Here is a 12661-nt window from a genome sequence, read left to right as displayed (position 1 = left end):
ACCAAATATGAAAATACTAAATGTTGTGTGCAAGTTCATATTGCACCCTCTGATTGGTTAGTGCACAAATACTATGGACACAGTAACTAGATGCACTTAAAAGCAGATTTTAACTGTAGATTAAATCTCAGGAAAATCTTCCAAATGATAGGAATAGTAGCAGAATAAAACAAGATGCCTATGGAAGTAGATAAACTTTTGATTAAAACAATTTTTTTTTTTTTTTTTTAAATATTTCAGATGATCTTTTCTCTCTCCCTACTCTGAGTCAGTGCTGAGCCAATAGACTGTTGTCCCAAAAAAACGCCTGGCAGTCTTTTTGTGGAAACAATAGGATTCAGGACCCAAGAGTAGGACTGACTTTTTTGCAAAACTTATGTCATATTAAAAACACAATATGTATAGCCCCCTATTCTGAGATAAAATGACAACACATCACATGAAATGCCTATTATCCTTGAATGGCCCAGTGGCCACTACTATAATTACTTGCACAGAATGAACTGAATATATTTTAACTACCTTACAATGAAGTTTAGCACCTGGAATTGAAGAAAGCTTATGCATATGATTTCTGGTTTTTCCACAGACTACCTGAGACTTACTAGTCTAACCCACTGGTGGGTACATACACCAGAGTTAAAGAACTGCAGAACTACTGTATAGCCTTCCAGCCAAACTCAGAATCAGCTGCCACCTCATGTTTTTTTCCTTTCACAGCAGATAGATGATCTGGTGATGGCTTTCCTACCACTATCCAACATTCAACAACTTAATATTTACCTTTTTTTGAAAGTTGTTATAGACAACTGAAAGAATTGTATGCATGTCTGTGATGTCGAGGAACATATAACACATGCAACACACCAATAATCTAGTCTTTCTTTCCTACCAATTAAATTTATTTTAAGTTACCAATGTAAATTCAGCGAGTGGGATTTTTAGGAGGACTGCCCATGACTTTGCTTTGGTTTAAAGTTGCCAGTCTCACCAGACAGCAATTGACTACTTCACTGCTGCACTCAAATGTTCCTGGCCTCAGTCATTTTCTTAGGGGAAAAAAAAATTCTTTCAAATTCTGAAAAAGCAGATCATGTACACACTGGGTGTATCTATACACACACTTTACTGTGGAGTAGACTAATTAGCTCTGCAGTAAATGTCACTATCTACACATGCTGGTATTAAGGAGCAGTAAATTAACTCCACCATAAGAGGGTACTGTTAGGACAGTACTGTCAAATGGTGGAGTCATTAAGTGCACTGCAATGCACGTGTAGATGGTGATAGGGGCTGGCTGGAGAACAAAGATGCTAAAATGCAGGAGATGCCTACCACCTAGCCCCACAGTAGCATCCTCGTGCCCCAACCAATTTCTCCACTGCTGGACACCACCACCTGGAACCTGGGGCTGATCCCGAGTACTCCCTGCCAGTCCAGGGCTGCTCTGCCCCAGCTCAAAGGGCTATGGTCCTGGGCGCATGTATAAACACTGCACTTGGGAGCAGTTGACTCTGCTGTGCACTGAGCTTATTGCTCCACCTTAATTTCACATGTAGATGTACCCACAGTTAATGAAGAGGCAAGCTGAGAACTATGCCTTTCTGGTAAATGTGCAGTCTCATTACTGTGCATCTGGGAGGCCTGAAATGGAAACAGACTTTTAGATTTTAACTTAAAGCCAGATCCATCTAAAAGATGTAAATTAGCAAAACTCCCCTGAAGCTAGTTGTACTTCACAAATTTATACCTAGAAAAAAAGTGCTGGCCCATTCTTCAGAGTAACTATAAAAATAACTAAAATTAAATGAATAAATCTCTTGTATTTTAGATAACTATGAATATACAGCTACATTGTTGAATGTAAGAGTTCATTCTACACTGAAATCTCAAGTACTCTAAACACGGATTCTAAATTATTTTTTTGCCTGCTTTCAATGTGTAGGCAATATGTAAGGATATTGTAATGCAGATGCTTACCATGCTTTTAAAAACGCTTAAACCATTTATATCTATGATAGAAAGACAAGACATTTCTGTTTATTGTTAAATGTAGAATAAGTGGTAAGTATTTGAAGGCTTGTATTACCCAGAAGACTTTCAATTTTATCCTTTGTGTGCTGCTCTTACTGCAAGACTGCAGTTGCTAAATGCATTTCTTTGCATAATTGCCACACAGGCATGTTTCTAGCCATGTGAACATATATATTTTTGTGATTTGGTATTCTGAAAGACATTTTCTATTAATACTTTTTATATTACCTTGACTTTTCGTACCCCTTCTGGATGAGTGACCGCAGTTCTTGTCTCAGCATGTGAAAAAAGTAAAGGTTAGAGACCTACACTGCACTAGATCAATGAATTGTGGAATAATTTACTCCACAACCGTATTGTACAGGTAAGAAGGAGATAAGCATTCAGTTGATGTCCTGTTACTGTTTTTCTTCTGTACAGTACTGATGGTACTTTCTTAATGAGCTTAACTATATTGGGTTGCTCCTCAGAGATGACCAACATTAACATTTGAAGACAAAAGTAAGTTTCAAATTCTTAATATTAAACATGGTCTAAAATTAACCCTATGAAAAACAGCTTCACCATTTTATTAATGGGAAGTTATGAGATATTAAATTTTTGAGCACGAGTGATATGCCCATTGATAAAGAGCACAGAGAAGAGGTTTCCATAAAAAACACACAACACACCACACAAACACCAGAATCAGAATAGACCATACAGGATAGCTATGCAAAATACTGGATATATTACATCTGACACATTTTAAAAAGAAGTGGAGCTATGATCCGTTTTAAAAAAAAGATCTGTTTTAGTTTGCAAACCTGACTGTCTTCTTTGATTTGTTTTTTAAATTATGCTGTACTGTCCATTACTGCATGACACATTAAGATAACTTCTCTGCAGTTGTGCAGGACAAAGAAACGTAAGTCTTAAAGAAGTTAGATATGTATGGAACACTGCCAGCCTGAAAGGGGAAATCCATGGTTTTCTGGGTTTTTTCCTTTAAAGGAGAAAAATCCATATATTTCTGTGAACCTGGTGGCAGCAGCAGTGGCAGGCTCACCCTGGGCTTGTCTGCCCCCAGCTGACCTCAGAGATCATGATCATACCAGATCTGCAACCCCACTGAAACCTGCTCACAGGCCTCTGGTTGAGAACTGCTGGCCTAGAATCAAGGCCTCCCAAATCCTGGGCCAGGGATGGGCAAAATGCAGCCAATGGGCCGCATCTGGCCCTCGAGGCAATTCCATCCAGCCCACGGCACCCCTCTGTAAGCCCTGACCCTGGGCTGCCCCTCTGCAAGCCAGTATGTCCCTTCAGGAGGTGAGGCTCCAGCTGAACCACCCCCCACACCCAAACCTGACCTGCCCCCAACGCCGAGCTAGGGGGGCCCACTAGACACAAGATGCCTCTGCCTGTCAGAGGTTTTTGCAGGAAACCCCATGGCTGTTTCCACCTTCCCTGCCTTTCTGCTAAAGTGAGGGCCCCCACCATATACCCCAAACACATGCACAGCCCCCACACACACTCCCAGTCATAACCTTATACATATCTACTTTCTCACAGCTACTACACACTCCCTCACCTCCCCATCCTCCACCATACCTACAAACACACCCTCCCACCCCCTACCATAACCGTACACAACCCCCACCCCAGCCACATACCTCACACCCCTCCATACATGTCCCCCACACACCATATCCATGTCACACATGCACACACACCACCATAGACATACATGCACTCCCCAACCACACACCCCCACATACACCCCCTGCTTCCCCCCACATACAATATACAAGAGTAAGACTGTATTTTAAACTATTATGCAATTGCTTCTAGATACACTATGCAAACATAAAAAAATCAGGACAAAAATATTTTAAAAATAAAATTAAAGTAAGTTGTAGTAAATGGGAGTGGTTTTTTTTTTGGGGGGGGGGGGGGTTATTATATGATTTGTTTTGTTTCAAGATGGCAGTGCCTTCCCTCCCAAAAAAAAGTACTTCCAGAGCAGGGGGAGAGACTTCCGGTGGCAAAGGTCAGGGGTTGGAGTGGGACTTCTGGTTCAGAGATGGTGACCAGCAGGCAGGGCACCTGTCAAGGGCCGGAATTACCCTTGCTACCCTCGACAGCTCACCAAAATTCACTAAGCGGCCCTCCAGCTGATATAATTCCCCAACCCTGTCCTGGGCAAAGGCTTTGACCTCTAGGCTATCAAGCAAAATAAAGACACTGTCAGCCAAGTATTAGGAGCCTTCCCTCAAGAGTAAAGCGCTGCATAGAGTATCTGAAGTGAACAGAGGTATTTAATGTGCAGCCTGATTTAGTGGGGCAGAAGTTCAGGTACATCCTTCTGACATTTCCTATTGGCTGCCTCTAGATGTCTCCAGGCTTTCTGAATTGCCCTTTGGAAAGACCTGCCTCTCCCCATTTTAGGAAGATGAATGGAAAAATTAAAGCAAGAATTACAGCCATGTAGCCAGACATGTTTTAAAATAACAACTTGACAATTCCTTCCCAGCTTTCAAAGGTTGTGCACTATCTTCCAGTCTTTTAAGAAAAGTGACTAATTGAACTTCCAGGCCCTTAGTTTTTTTTGCCGTTGCTAGGGCAGTTTATGTAGTGCTGAGATATTGGAGCTAGCTTCAAAGTATATAGCTGGGTACCTGTGAGAGAAGTACCTGTATAGCCAAGGCAACATGGAACTTAATTGCCATTCACTGTGGACGTAACCAAAAGGTAGAAGTGCTGCCATTAGTACCTCTTGAAAAAGAATGAACCGAGCACACAGCTGTTCAGGTAGTGGGAGAACAGGTCTATCTGCTATTCTTCCTTTGTCCCCTGCTTGCAATACTTTCTTATGGTGGTATGGAGTCTTTGAAGCCATATCTTGCCTAGAGGCAGTAGGAACTGGTATAGGAGACTTAGTAGGTAGTATAAAGGGAAAATGTCAAATGCATCTAAAATGGTGATCAATGTCAAGAAAACAACAGAATATCATCTATTATATTTTTTCATGTTCTGTAACCCCATGTACCCTAGACAGGCTCAGGCCTGTCAAGTAAGGGGTGGAGAAGGAAGAGGGAATTACTCAGTTACGTTCTTTGTCGTAACTTCACTTATTTTCATTTTCTTTTTAAACTAGCATATTACAAAGGCTCCTAAAACATGAAGAATGACACCTAGCATAAGCAGCTATTTAAATAAAATCTGTGATGGGATTAAAAAAAAAAAGTTGAACTCAATATTTGTATCTAAACCTATTGTAAAGAAAGTCCCTATTTAGATTTGAACAGAGCTTGTTCGTTTTCTTCTGATGATACAGATCACTATATTTTGTTACACAGATGTGACAAATAGAATTACAGCTGCTCTTTATTTGATCTTCTAAAGAGACAAAGATGTGCAAGGATTCTGTCTGCTCCCTTTTTCCCACCATGTCATCTGTTGTTTGGGAAGGAGTCCTAATTTGCAGCAGATATGAAACTATTTGTCGTGTAGCAGGTTTGCCAAAAATAAATGAAACCATTAATTACTACATTTTTGAGCAGCTGTTAATAGATTAGGATAAGAAAACTGTACATTAGACTACTGGTTAATTACAAGAACTGTAATTGTTTAATGTGGCTTTTGTGGAATGAAATTACAGCACCAAAAGAGGTGAACACTGCTTATTTAAAAAAAATGGTACAAGAAAATGCACACGTACCTATAAAGCAATACATCTATAAAAAATAGTTTTTTTATATAGTAAACATTCATTCCTGTCATCCCACATATTTATTTATATTTCCAACAAAAAACATTAAGCTTGATTAGATTAAAACATAGGAGTTTTTTTTAAATATAATAAACTCCCCAAAACAAAGGGCTACAAATCCAGGAAATGATGAGTTAAGATTAAAATGAAAAGAAATCCAAACATGTTAAAATACAGAAATAGGCAACCATGCCAACCAAACATTATTAACTCCTCAAAGTATGTTCAGTGAATATAAAAGGCATTGTTTTGAGACTAGAAAGGAATTTTCTGTTGCTGAATCTCCCTGTTGTTCTTATTATGTTCCATCTGTTTACCCTGACTTCTAAGATCTCCAAGTACAAGATCAAACGTTTTTACAAATAAATTATATTTTTTTTCTTTCCATCTCATAGCGTCAAGCTAAGGGGTAATGGTGGCAAGTTGTTGGGCCACTATTTTCTCTCATGCACCTTGGCATCACTCTCACTGAGGAAATAATAAAAACAGGGAGAGAGATGTTAGACATTTTAAGAGGGCAGTTCTTCGTGGAATTCTCTGTAGCAGAGCATTCCCCAGGCCTCACTGGACAAGAGACTTGGTTAGAAAGTAGAGTTCTGAACAACCATTAGTCCTTTAAAAAAAACACACACACAATAGGTAAATCTTAATAACATATTGGCTATGTGGAAACTGCAAAGAATATTAATTTACAATATCTGGGATATAATGTGGTTTAATACTGAGAACTAAATGCCTTGAAGCAATGGTGCTTAACTTATTCAAACCCATAGGTCAGCTGAGTGACATAGGGCCAGTCTGCAGGCCTGATTTAGTGTGAGGTTAGCACACAGGGTTGGTCCATGGGGAGTGACCAGCTGCAGTGCAACCCTGTATGCTGATATGATCCATCATATGGGGCCATGTCATCTGTGGGTCCAGAAATTTGTCAGTGACATTCCCAGAGCTACGGCAATTAACACTGCTACCCCACCATCAAATTTAGACCTGTGAGGAGCCTCATGGGCCAGATGACAGCTCTGTGGGTGACAGGTTGAGAATCATCATCTTAAAGATCCATTTTTACTAAATTTTAACTCAGTAATTTTGTAATCTACTTACATCTCACAATACTCATTTTGTGCCCAAATAGAACGTACTGTAATTTGGGGGAGGATAAATTCTAATACCAGTATATAACAAAGTGGCTAAGTTCCTGCTTCAAAGTGGGAACTCAGATGTGGAGGGCACTTCAGTAGCCAGCATTTTAAAATGGCCTACATCAATAAATGTGAGTGGCTATTTGTGGAGCCATTTTGAAAATTTAGCTTTTAGACAAAGAGTAAATTTTTTGCTGCGGAGGATTAGTTAGAACCTTTCATACAATTTAGGAACTATACAAGTAAACTTAGACAAACAATTGCATTGCATGGAGTTTCCACTTACCCCTTAAAACCCGTGGAGAAAGCCTCCATATCTGCCCTACCTAGATCAGGACATAAAGACAGCATTGAAGACTGGCCAGAAATCTAAATTGATCCATATCCAGTGGCCTCAATATCCTGTGCAATAGTGTGAATGCTACAGTGAAATCTCCAAGTTTGCAGTGATGCTATATTATCCCAGGTAGTCAAATCCCAAACTGGCAGTGAGGAGCTGCAGAAAGATCTTACCAAACTAAGTGAGTGGGAAAAAATGGCAGTTGAACTTCATTGTCAACAAGTGCAAGAAAATGAACTTGATGGGAAAATAATTTCTGCTATAAGTACACAGTGCTGGGTTTTGAACTAGCTGTTTCAACTCAGGAAAAAGACCTTGGGAGTCACTAGTTAGTTTTCTAAAACCAGCACTTTCATGTCCAGCAGTGACAGAAAAAGCTAATAAAACACTGGGCATCATTAAGAAGGGAATAGAAAATGAAACAGCAAATGTCATCAAGCTACTATACATATCTATGGTGTGTCGACATCTTGAATACTGTATGCAGCGCTAGTCTTTGCAGCTCAAAAAGGATGTAGTAGTAGTAGAATTAGAATCAGAAAGGGTAGCATAGTAGAGTTAGGCAAGGTACACAGAAGGGCAGCCAAGCTGCTGAGGGGGATGGAGTAACTGTCATAATGGCAGAAACTAAAAGGCTAGGACTTTTCAGTTTGAAAAAGAAGGGTGAGACAGGATATGGTAGTGGTCTATAAAATCTTGCAGGGCGTGTACAAAATGAATAGGAAACCGATACTCACCAAGTCCCGGAATACTAAAACTAGAGGGTGTACCCATTGAAATTAGGACACAAGCTTAAAACTAACACGAGAAAGTATGCTTTTTTACGCAGCATGTAGATATACAACTCATTCCCACAGGAAGTTATAGAGCCAGATAGTACAATCCGATTCAAAAAGGGATTAGACAAATTCATGGATGATAGAACCCTTAGTAGCTATTAAACAGAACGTATCTGGTATCTTTAATTCAATTCAATGATGAATTAAAGGCCAGGGAGGGTATGACAGGGGTTCACTCTATATTAGGTGTATCAAACTCATTCTAAGCCCTGGACTGGATCTAGATTGTGGGGCCCTGTGACAGGAGTCTCATTTTTGGAGTCTCTCCACACGTGTAACTCCAGACTCCTGCAATGGGTCCGCCACCCGCCTATTCTCTCCTGCCATGGCTTGATCTTGTTTATAAGTAACGAATGATGAAACTTAGCGGGAAGCTGCCCATTTGTACACGCCCTGATGGCAGGGGGCGCTGTCTGCAGCTCCTGTACCTCCCCTGCACCGCAGCCCAAGCCTCACCAATGGTGCTGGAATACTCTCACTAGGGCCATGATACTAGGTCCTGGCCCTTTGTGTGTTCTCAGGGCTCCTCAGTGCCCTCTCACTCCCAGGGTCTCTCACGGCCCCGCACTCAGCCCCTTCTGGGGCCTTGCCCTCTCCGGGGCCCACACCGTGCCCCCCCACGGTGGTTGCCCTCCCTCCGGGCCTCTACCGCGCTCCTTGCGCTTGGGGCTCAGGTGGCTGCAGCCGTGCCTGGCCCCTTGATCCATCTCTGGGTCCCTTGCCCCACTAGGCTGACATCGCCCTCCCAGGCTGGGTCCGCAACCCCGCACACCGCGCCAGCGCAAACAGTGGTGCCCCGCTTGCACTGTGCCCCTACTGGGCACCGGGAACCCCCAAGCTGCTAGGGAGCCCCCCTGAGGCCTCCTCACTCCCCTACAGCCTCACCCAGTCCTCCGGTGTAACTGTAACCAAAATGCAAGCCACCTGGCTTCAACATAAACACAGAGCCTCCTGCTCATAACATAACCTCCAAGCCCCTCTAGGGCTCCCAACCATACCTCCTTTTATGGTGTTCTCGTCCCCAGCATCATCGCAGCCGGTCCACAAGGTAAAGCTGCAACCCCCAACCCAGGCTGCTCAGCTCTGCTGCAGAGCTCAAGCTCCTGCTCCTGCAACCATCAGAAGGGTACTGCTACTGGGCCTAGGCCTGAGCTGTTATAAAGGGCCTGGCCCTGCCCCCTTCCGGTCACCTGACCTATCTGGTTGCTGCGGCAACCCGCACCTGAGCTGCCAATCTGGTGATTGGCAGCTCCTTAACTCCCTATCAGTCACAGGTCATCTCCCTGATCCTGTGACAGGCCCCTTCTGGGCTAGATCTGCAGGGCCAACAGCTCCAGTGGGTCCTATGGTGGCAGTGGAGATCTGGGGGCATAGGGCCAGCAGACCACAGGGCACCCAGGGGCTATGTCACACAGTCCTCACTCGCTGTCTTACTGCCAGTGGCCATGTCCAGCCACGCCAGGGGCCCTGAATTCTGCAGCAGGCCATGCCCCCCATAGCCACAGCTCCAGCTTCCTGTAGCTTTGCAGGCTCAATGGTATGGTTCCACAGCCTGATCCACCCCATATGTTTGATACACCTGCTGTAGATGTCCCATGTTTATATAAAGTGTCCACTTTTGCCAGTGTTGGAGACAGGAGACTGGGCTAGATAGACCATTGGCCTGAACCAGTATGGCACTTAAGATTGGTCACTGTTCAGGCACATGGATAGGAAGAAGAGTTATGGAAAGTCAGACAAATCATTTACAACTATTTAAGACCCCTTCAGGCCATGCAGACAGCTGTTTAAATCATGCAAATGGCTTAAGCCATTTGTCAGATCCTTTTAATGTTTCAGATGCTTCTGATTTTAAGGCAGCGCTGGATGTGTCCACCCAAGATGCTTAACTTTGGATTAGGGAGGTTTACTGTGAAGTAAGCATGTGAATCTACATGTGCACATGCTTACTTCACAGTAAACCTCTCTAATCTCTAATAAATGTGCTACCTGCAAATCCAAGTAGCAAATTTACATGGGATGAGTAACAGCACTGTAACACTAGTGTAAATGCCTGACTGGGAGCAAAACTGGCTCCCAGTCAGCCATGCGTCAGGCGGCGGGAGATAGCTCCCTGCCCCCAGGAGCTGCCTGCTAGTGGAGGTAGGGGAGCCTGTTCCCTGTCAAGCTCCACGAGCGCGGAGCTGAAAGGGGAGAACAAGATTGGGGTGCTTGTTCCTCCCCCAGCTCTGCGCTCATGGAGCTGGGCGGGGAACAAGCTCCCCAGGCCCTAACCTGCATGCCCAGGTGTGGACAATGTCCCCCTGCCCTGAAAAGCACATGCAGCCTGGAGGAGGCTGGGGACTATCCTGTTTTGGGCAATCCCCAGCCAGCTCTGGGGTGCACATGTAGACTTCCACCTGGGGCTGGCCAGGAACTATCCCACTCAGGGGCACAAGGCTTGAAAAGAGCTGCCGCAGTGGGGTAGATCCCTGCCCCAATCCACCAGTGGGGCAGCTTTCCCTGCAGCACTTCCCAAGGTCTGTGCCCCTGATGAGGGAGCTAGGGCTAGGAGCTCCCTGCTGCTGGGGCAGGGGGACACTGTCCCCACCCCAGCAGCAGACAGTCCCTTGGGGTAGCACCCAGGGGGATCCTGGAGCTCCCCACAGTGATGGCAGGGACCCACTGCAGGACTGCAGGGAACTAGGTGCAAATCTTCACCCTAATCCTGTATGGGTAGACACCTGCCCCAAAACCCCTACTCTGGAGTAGTTTACACCAGAGTAAATTTTGGCTGGAGTAAATGCATGTGTATACAAGCGTACTTAAACCAATTTAAGTATAACTGACAGCTAATTAATGCTGGAACAAGCTGGCTCATCTCTTTACACCTCATTAAGACTCATTATCTTACTTAATGGGATACACTCCATACTTTTATGCCTAGCTATTCACACCTTATTAAGGTTTGTTATATTGTTTTTCAAAACACCAGCAGATGAAATGAATCATTCAAACCAGTACCGCTTTATACTATGCAGCAGAGTCCTTCTAATATCTGGCTGGGAAAAGAACAGCAATCAGCTTTAGGATTTACAAGATTTACCAACCGCTATGCCTATAGAGTAGTTTCCAAGCTGTCAAACTATCTGCATGCAGGTTAGACCATATTTCAAAATCCAAAATATACCTTTACCATTTGCACATTCATTTCCATTACTAATGTGTGGACATTTTGTTTATCCTTTCTTGTAACACATTTGGAAATAATGTATTGAGGATTCAGCAACCCTGCTTTCTAGTAAGACATTATCCCAATAACAGCTCTGCTTTCCAATAATTCCTCATTCTAACTTTGGTAACTTGCTTTGTCCAGGTTGAATTTCCTTAATTCTTTCAATGTTTTTCAAATCAATATTCAGTTCTGCGTAGGACATTATAAATAAATATAAATTAATTTGTTTTCCTACTAAGGAAGACTGATCTTGAAAAATGATAAAATGTAAAAACATCATTTGGTTTGTCATGTGTGGTGTAATTAACTTGCCAGATATGGTGCCTGCCTGAAGCACTACAGCAATAGTTATTTTCTCTGAACCAGTTGTTCAAAGAGTAACTGAGGAGATGGTGTAGAGCAGGGGTGGGTAATTATTTTGGGCAGAGGGCCGCTTACTGTGTTTCACCAAGCCATCAAGGGCTGCATGACAGGCAGCCCAGGACGGATTAATATGGATTTTCTAAATTTTTTAGGGGCCCCACAGGCCGGATAGAATGGCCTGGTGGGCCGCATCCAGCCCCCGAGCCACATTCTGCCCACCCCTCGTGTAGAGTATCTAGATCTGCATTCAGATCTGGGCTATCTGACAGTGACTTAAAATTATTACTACCTCTTAGGCTAAGGACAGACATTCAGAAAGCCTGAATTGATGCAACCTTTGCAGGTTAGTCTAACCTGCCTCAGCTGAAATGGTCTATAACAAGACAAACATTTTCTTTGGACTGAAGCAATGCGGGCACATGCCTGCAGTGGCTCAGGCCAGGTACCAGAGGGTGCTAGAACATGCCATCAGCTGCAGAGAAGCTGTCCGGGGGGGTATGATCAATCTGGGCTGAACTGGCCAGAAAGGCTTAATTCCTCCCCCTCTATCCCAGTGGCAGGAACGCAAGCCAGGACTGCCAGGCGCTCCCCCTTGGCAGCTGCAGCAGCAGGGCACCATGGCCCCTGAGGCAGAGGGGGGAAGGGAGAAGAGTTAGTCTCTCCTCTACCCCCACTGGCAGCTGGGTCTGCCCACCATTGCTGTCATGCTCCCTGCCCCGGGATAGGTCTCTTACAACAGAGGGAAGAGGAATAACCCCTATCCCTGCCCCCCCAACCCCAAGGGTTCCCGCTGGCCTGTGTCTTGCCATGCCCCCACCCTGCCACTGCATTGGGAGGGGGCAGGGCTCTAGTTGGAGGCAGCAGCCCCTGTCATGATGTGGGGGAGCATGAGCTCCTTCCCCTGTGCTGAAGGGCTAGCTGAGCAGCAGGCCGTGTGCGGCAGCACCAGGGTCCAGAGCGGGCCAGAGCCCTGCAAGCACC

General features: G+C 44.2%; 1 protein-coding gene across 1 annotated transcript in view; it reads left to right on the top strand.

Annotated features, from left to right (window-relative positions):
* GPATCH2 (G-patch domain containing 2) overlaps nucleotides 1-12661 on the top strand; it is a 211755-nt gene that overhangs the window by 158870 nt on the left and 40224 nt on the right. The window lies entirely within an intron of this gene.

Source organism: Crocodylus porosus, unplaced genomic scaffold, assembly GCF_001723895.1.
Source record: "Crocodylus porosus isolate Cpor-Errol unplaced genomic scaffold, CroPor_comp1, whole genome shotgun sequence".
In the NCBI taxonomy this organism is placed as follows: domain Eukaryota; kingdom Metazoa; phylum Chordata; order Crocodylia; family Crocodylidae; genus Crocodylus; species Crocodylus porosus.
The sequence above is the reverse complement of the archived record's forward strand: the minus strand, read 5'-3'. Positions and strand labels throughout refer to the sequence as shown.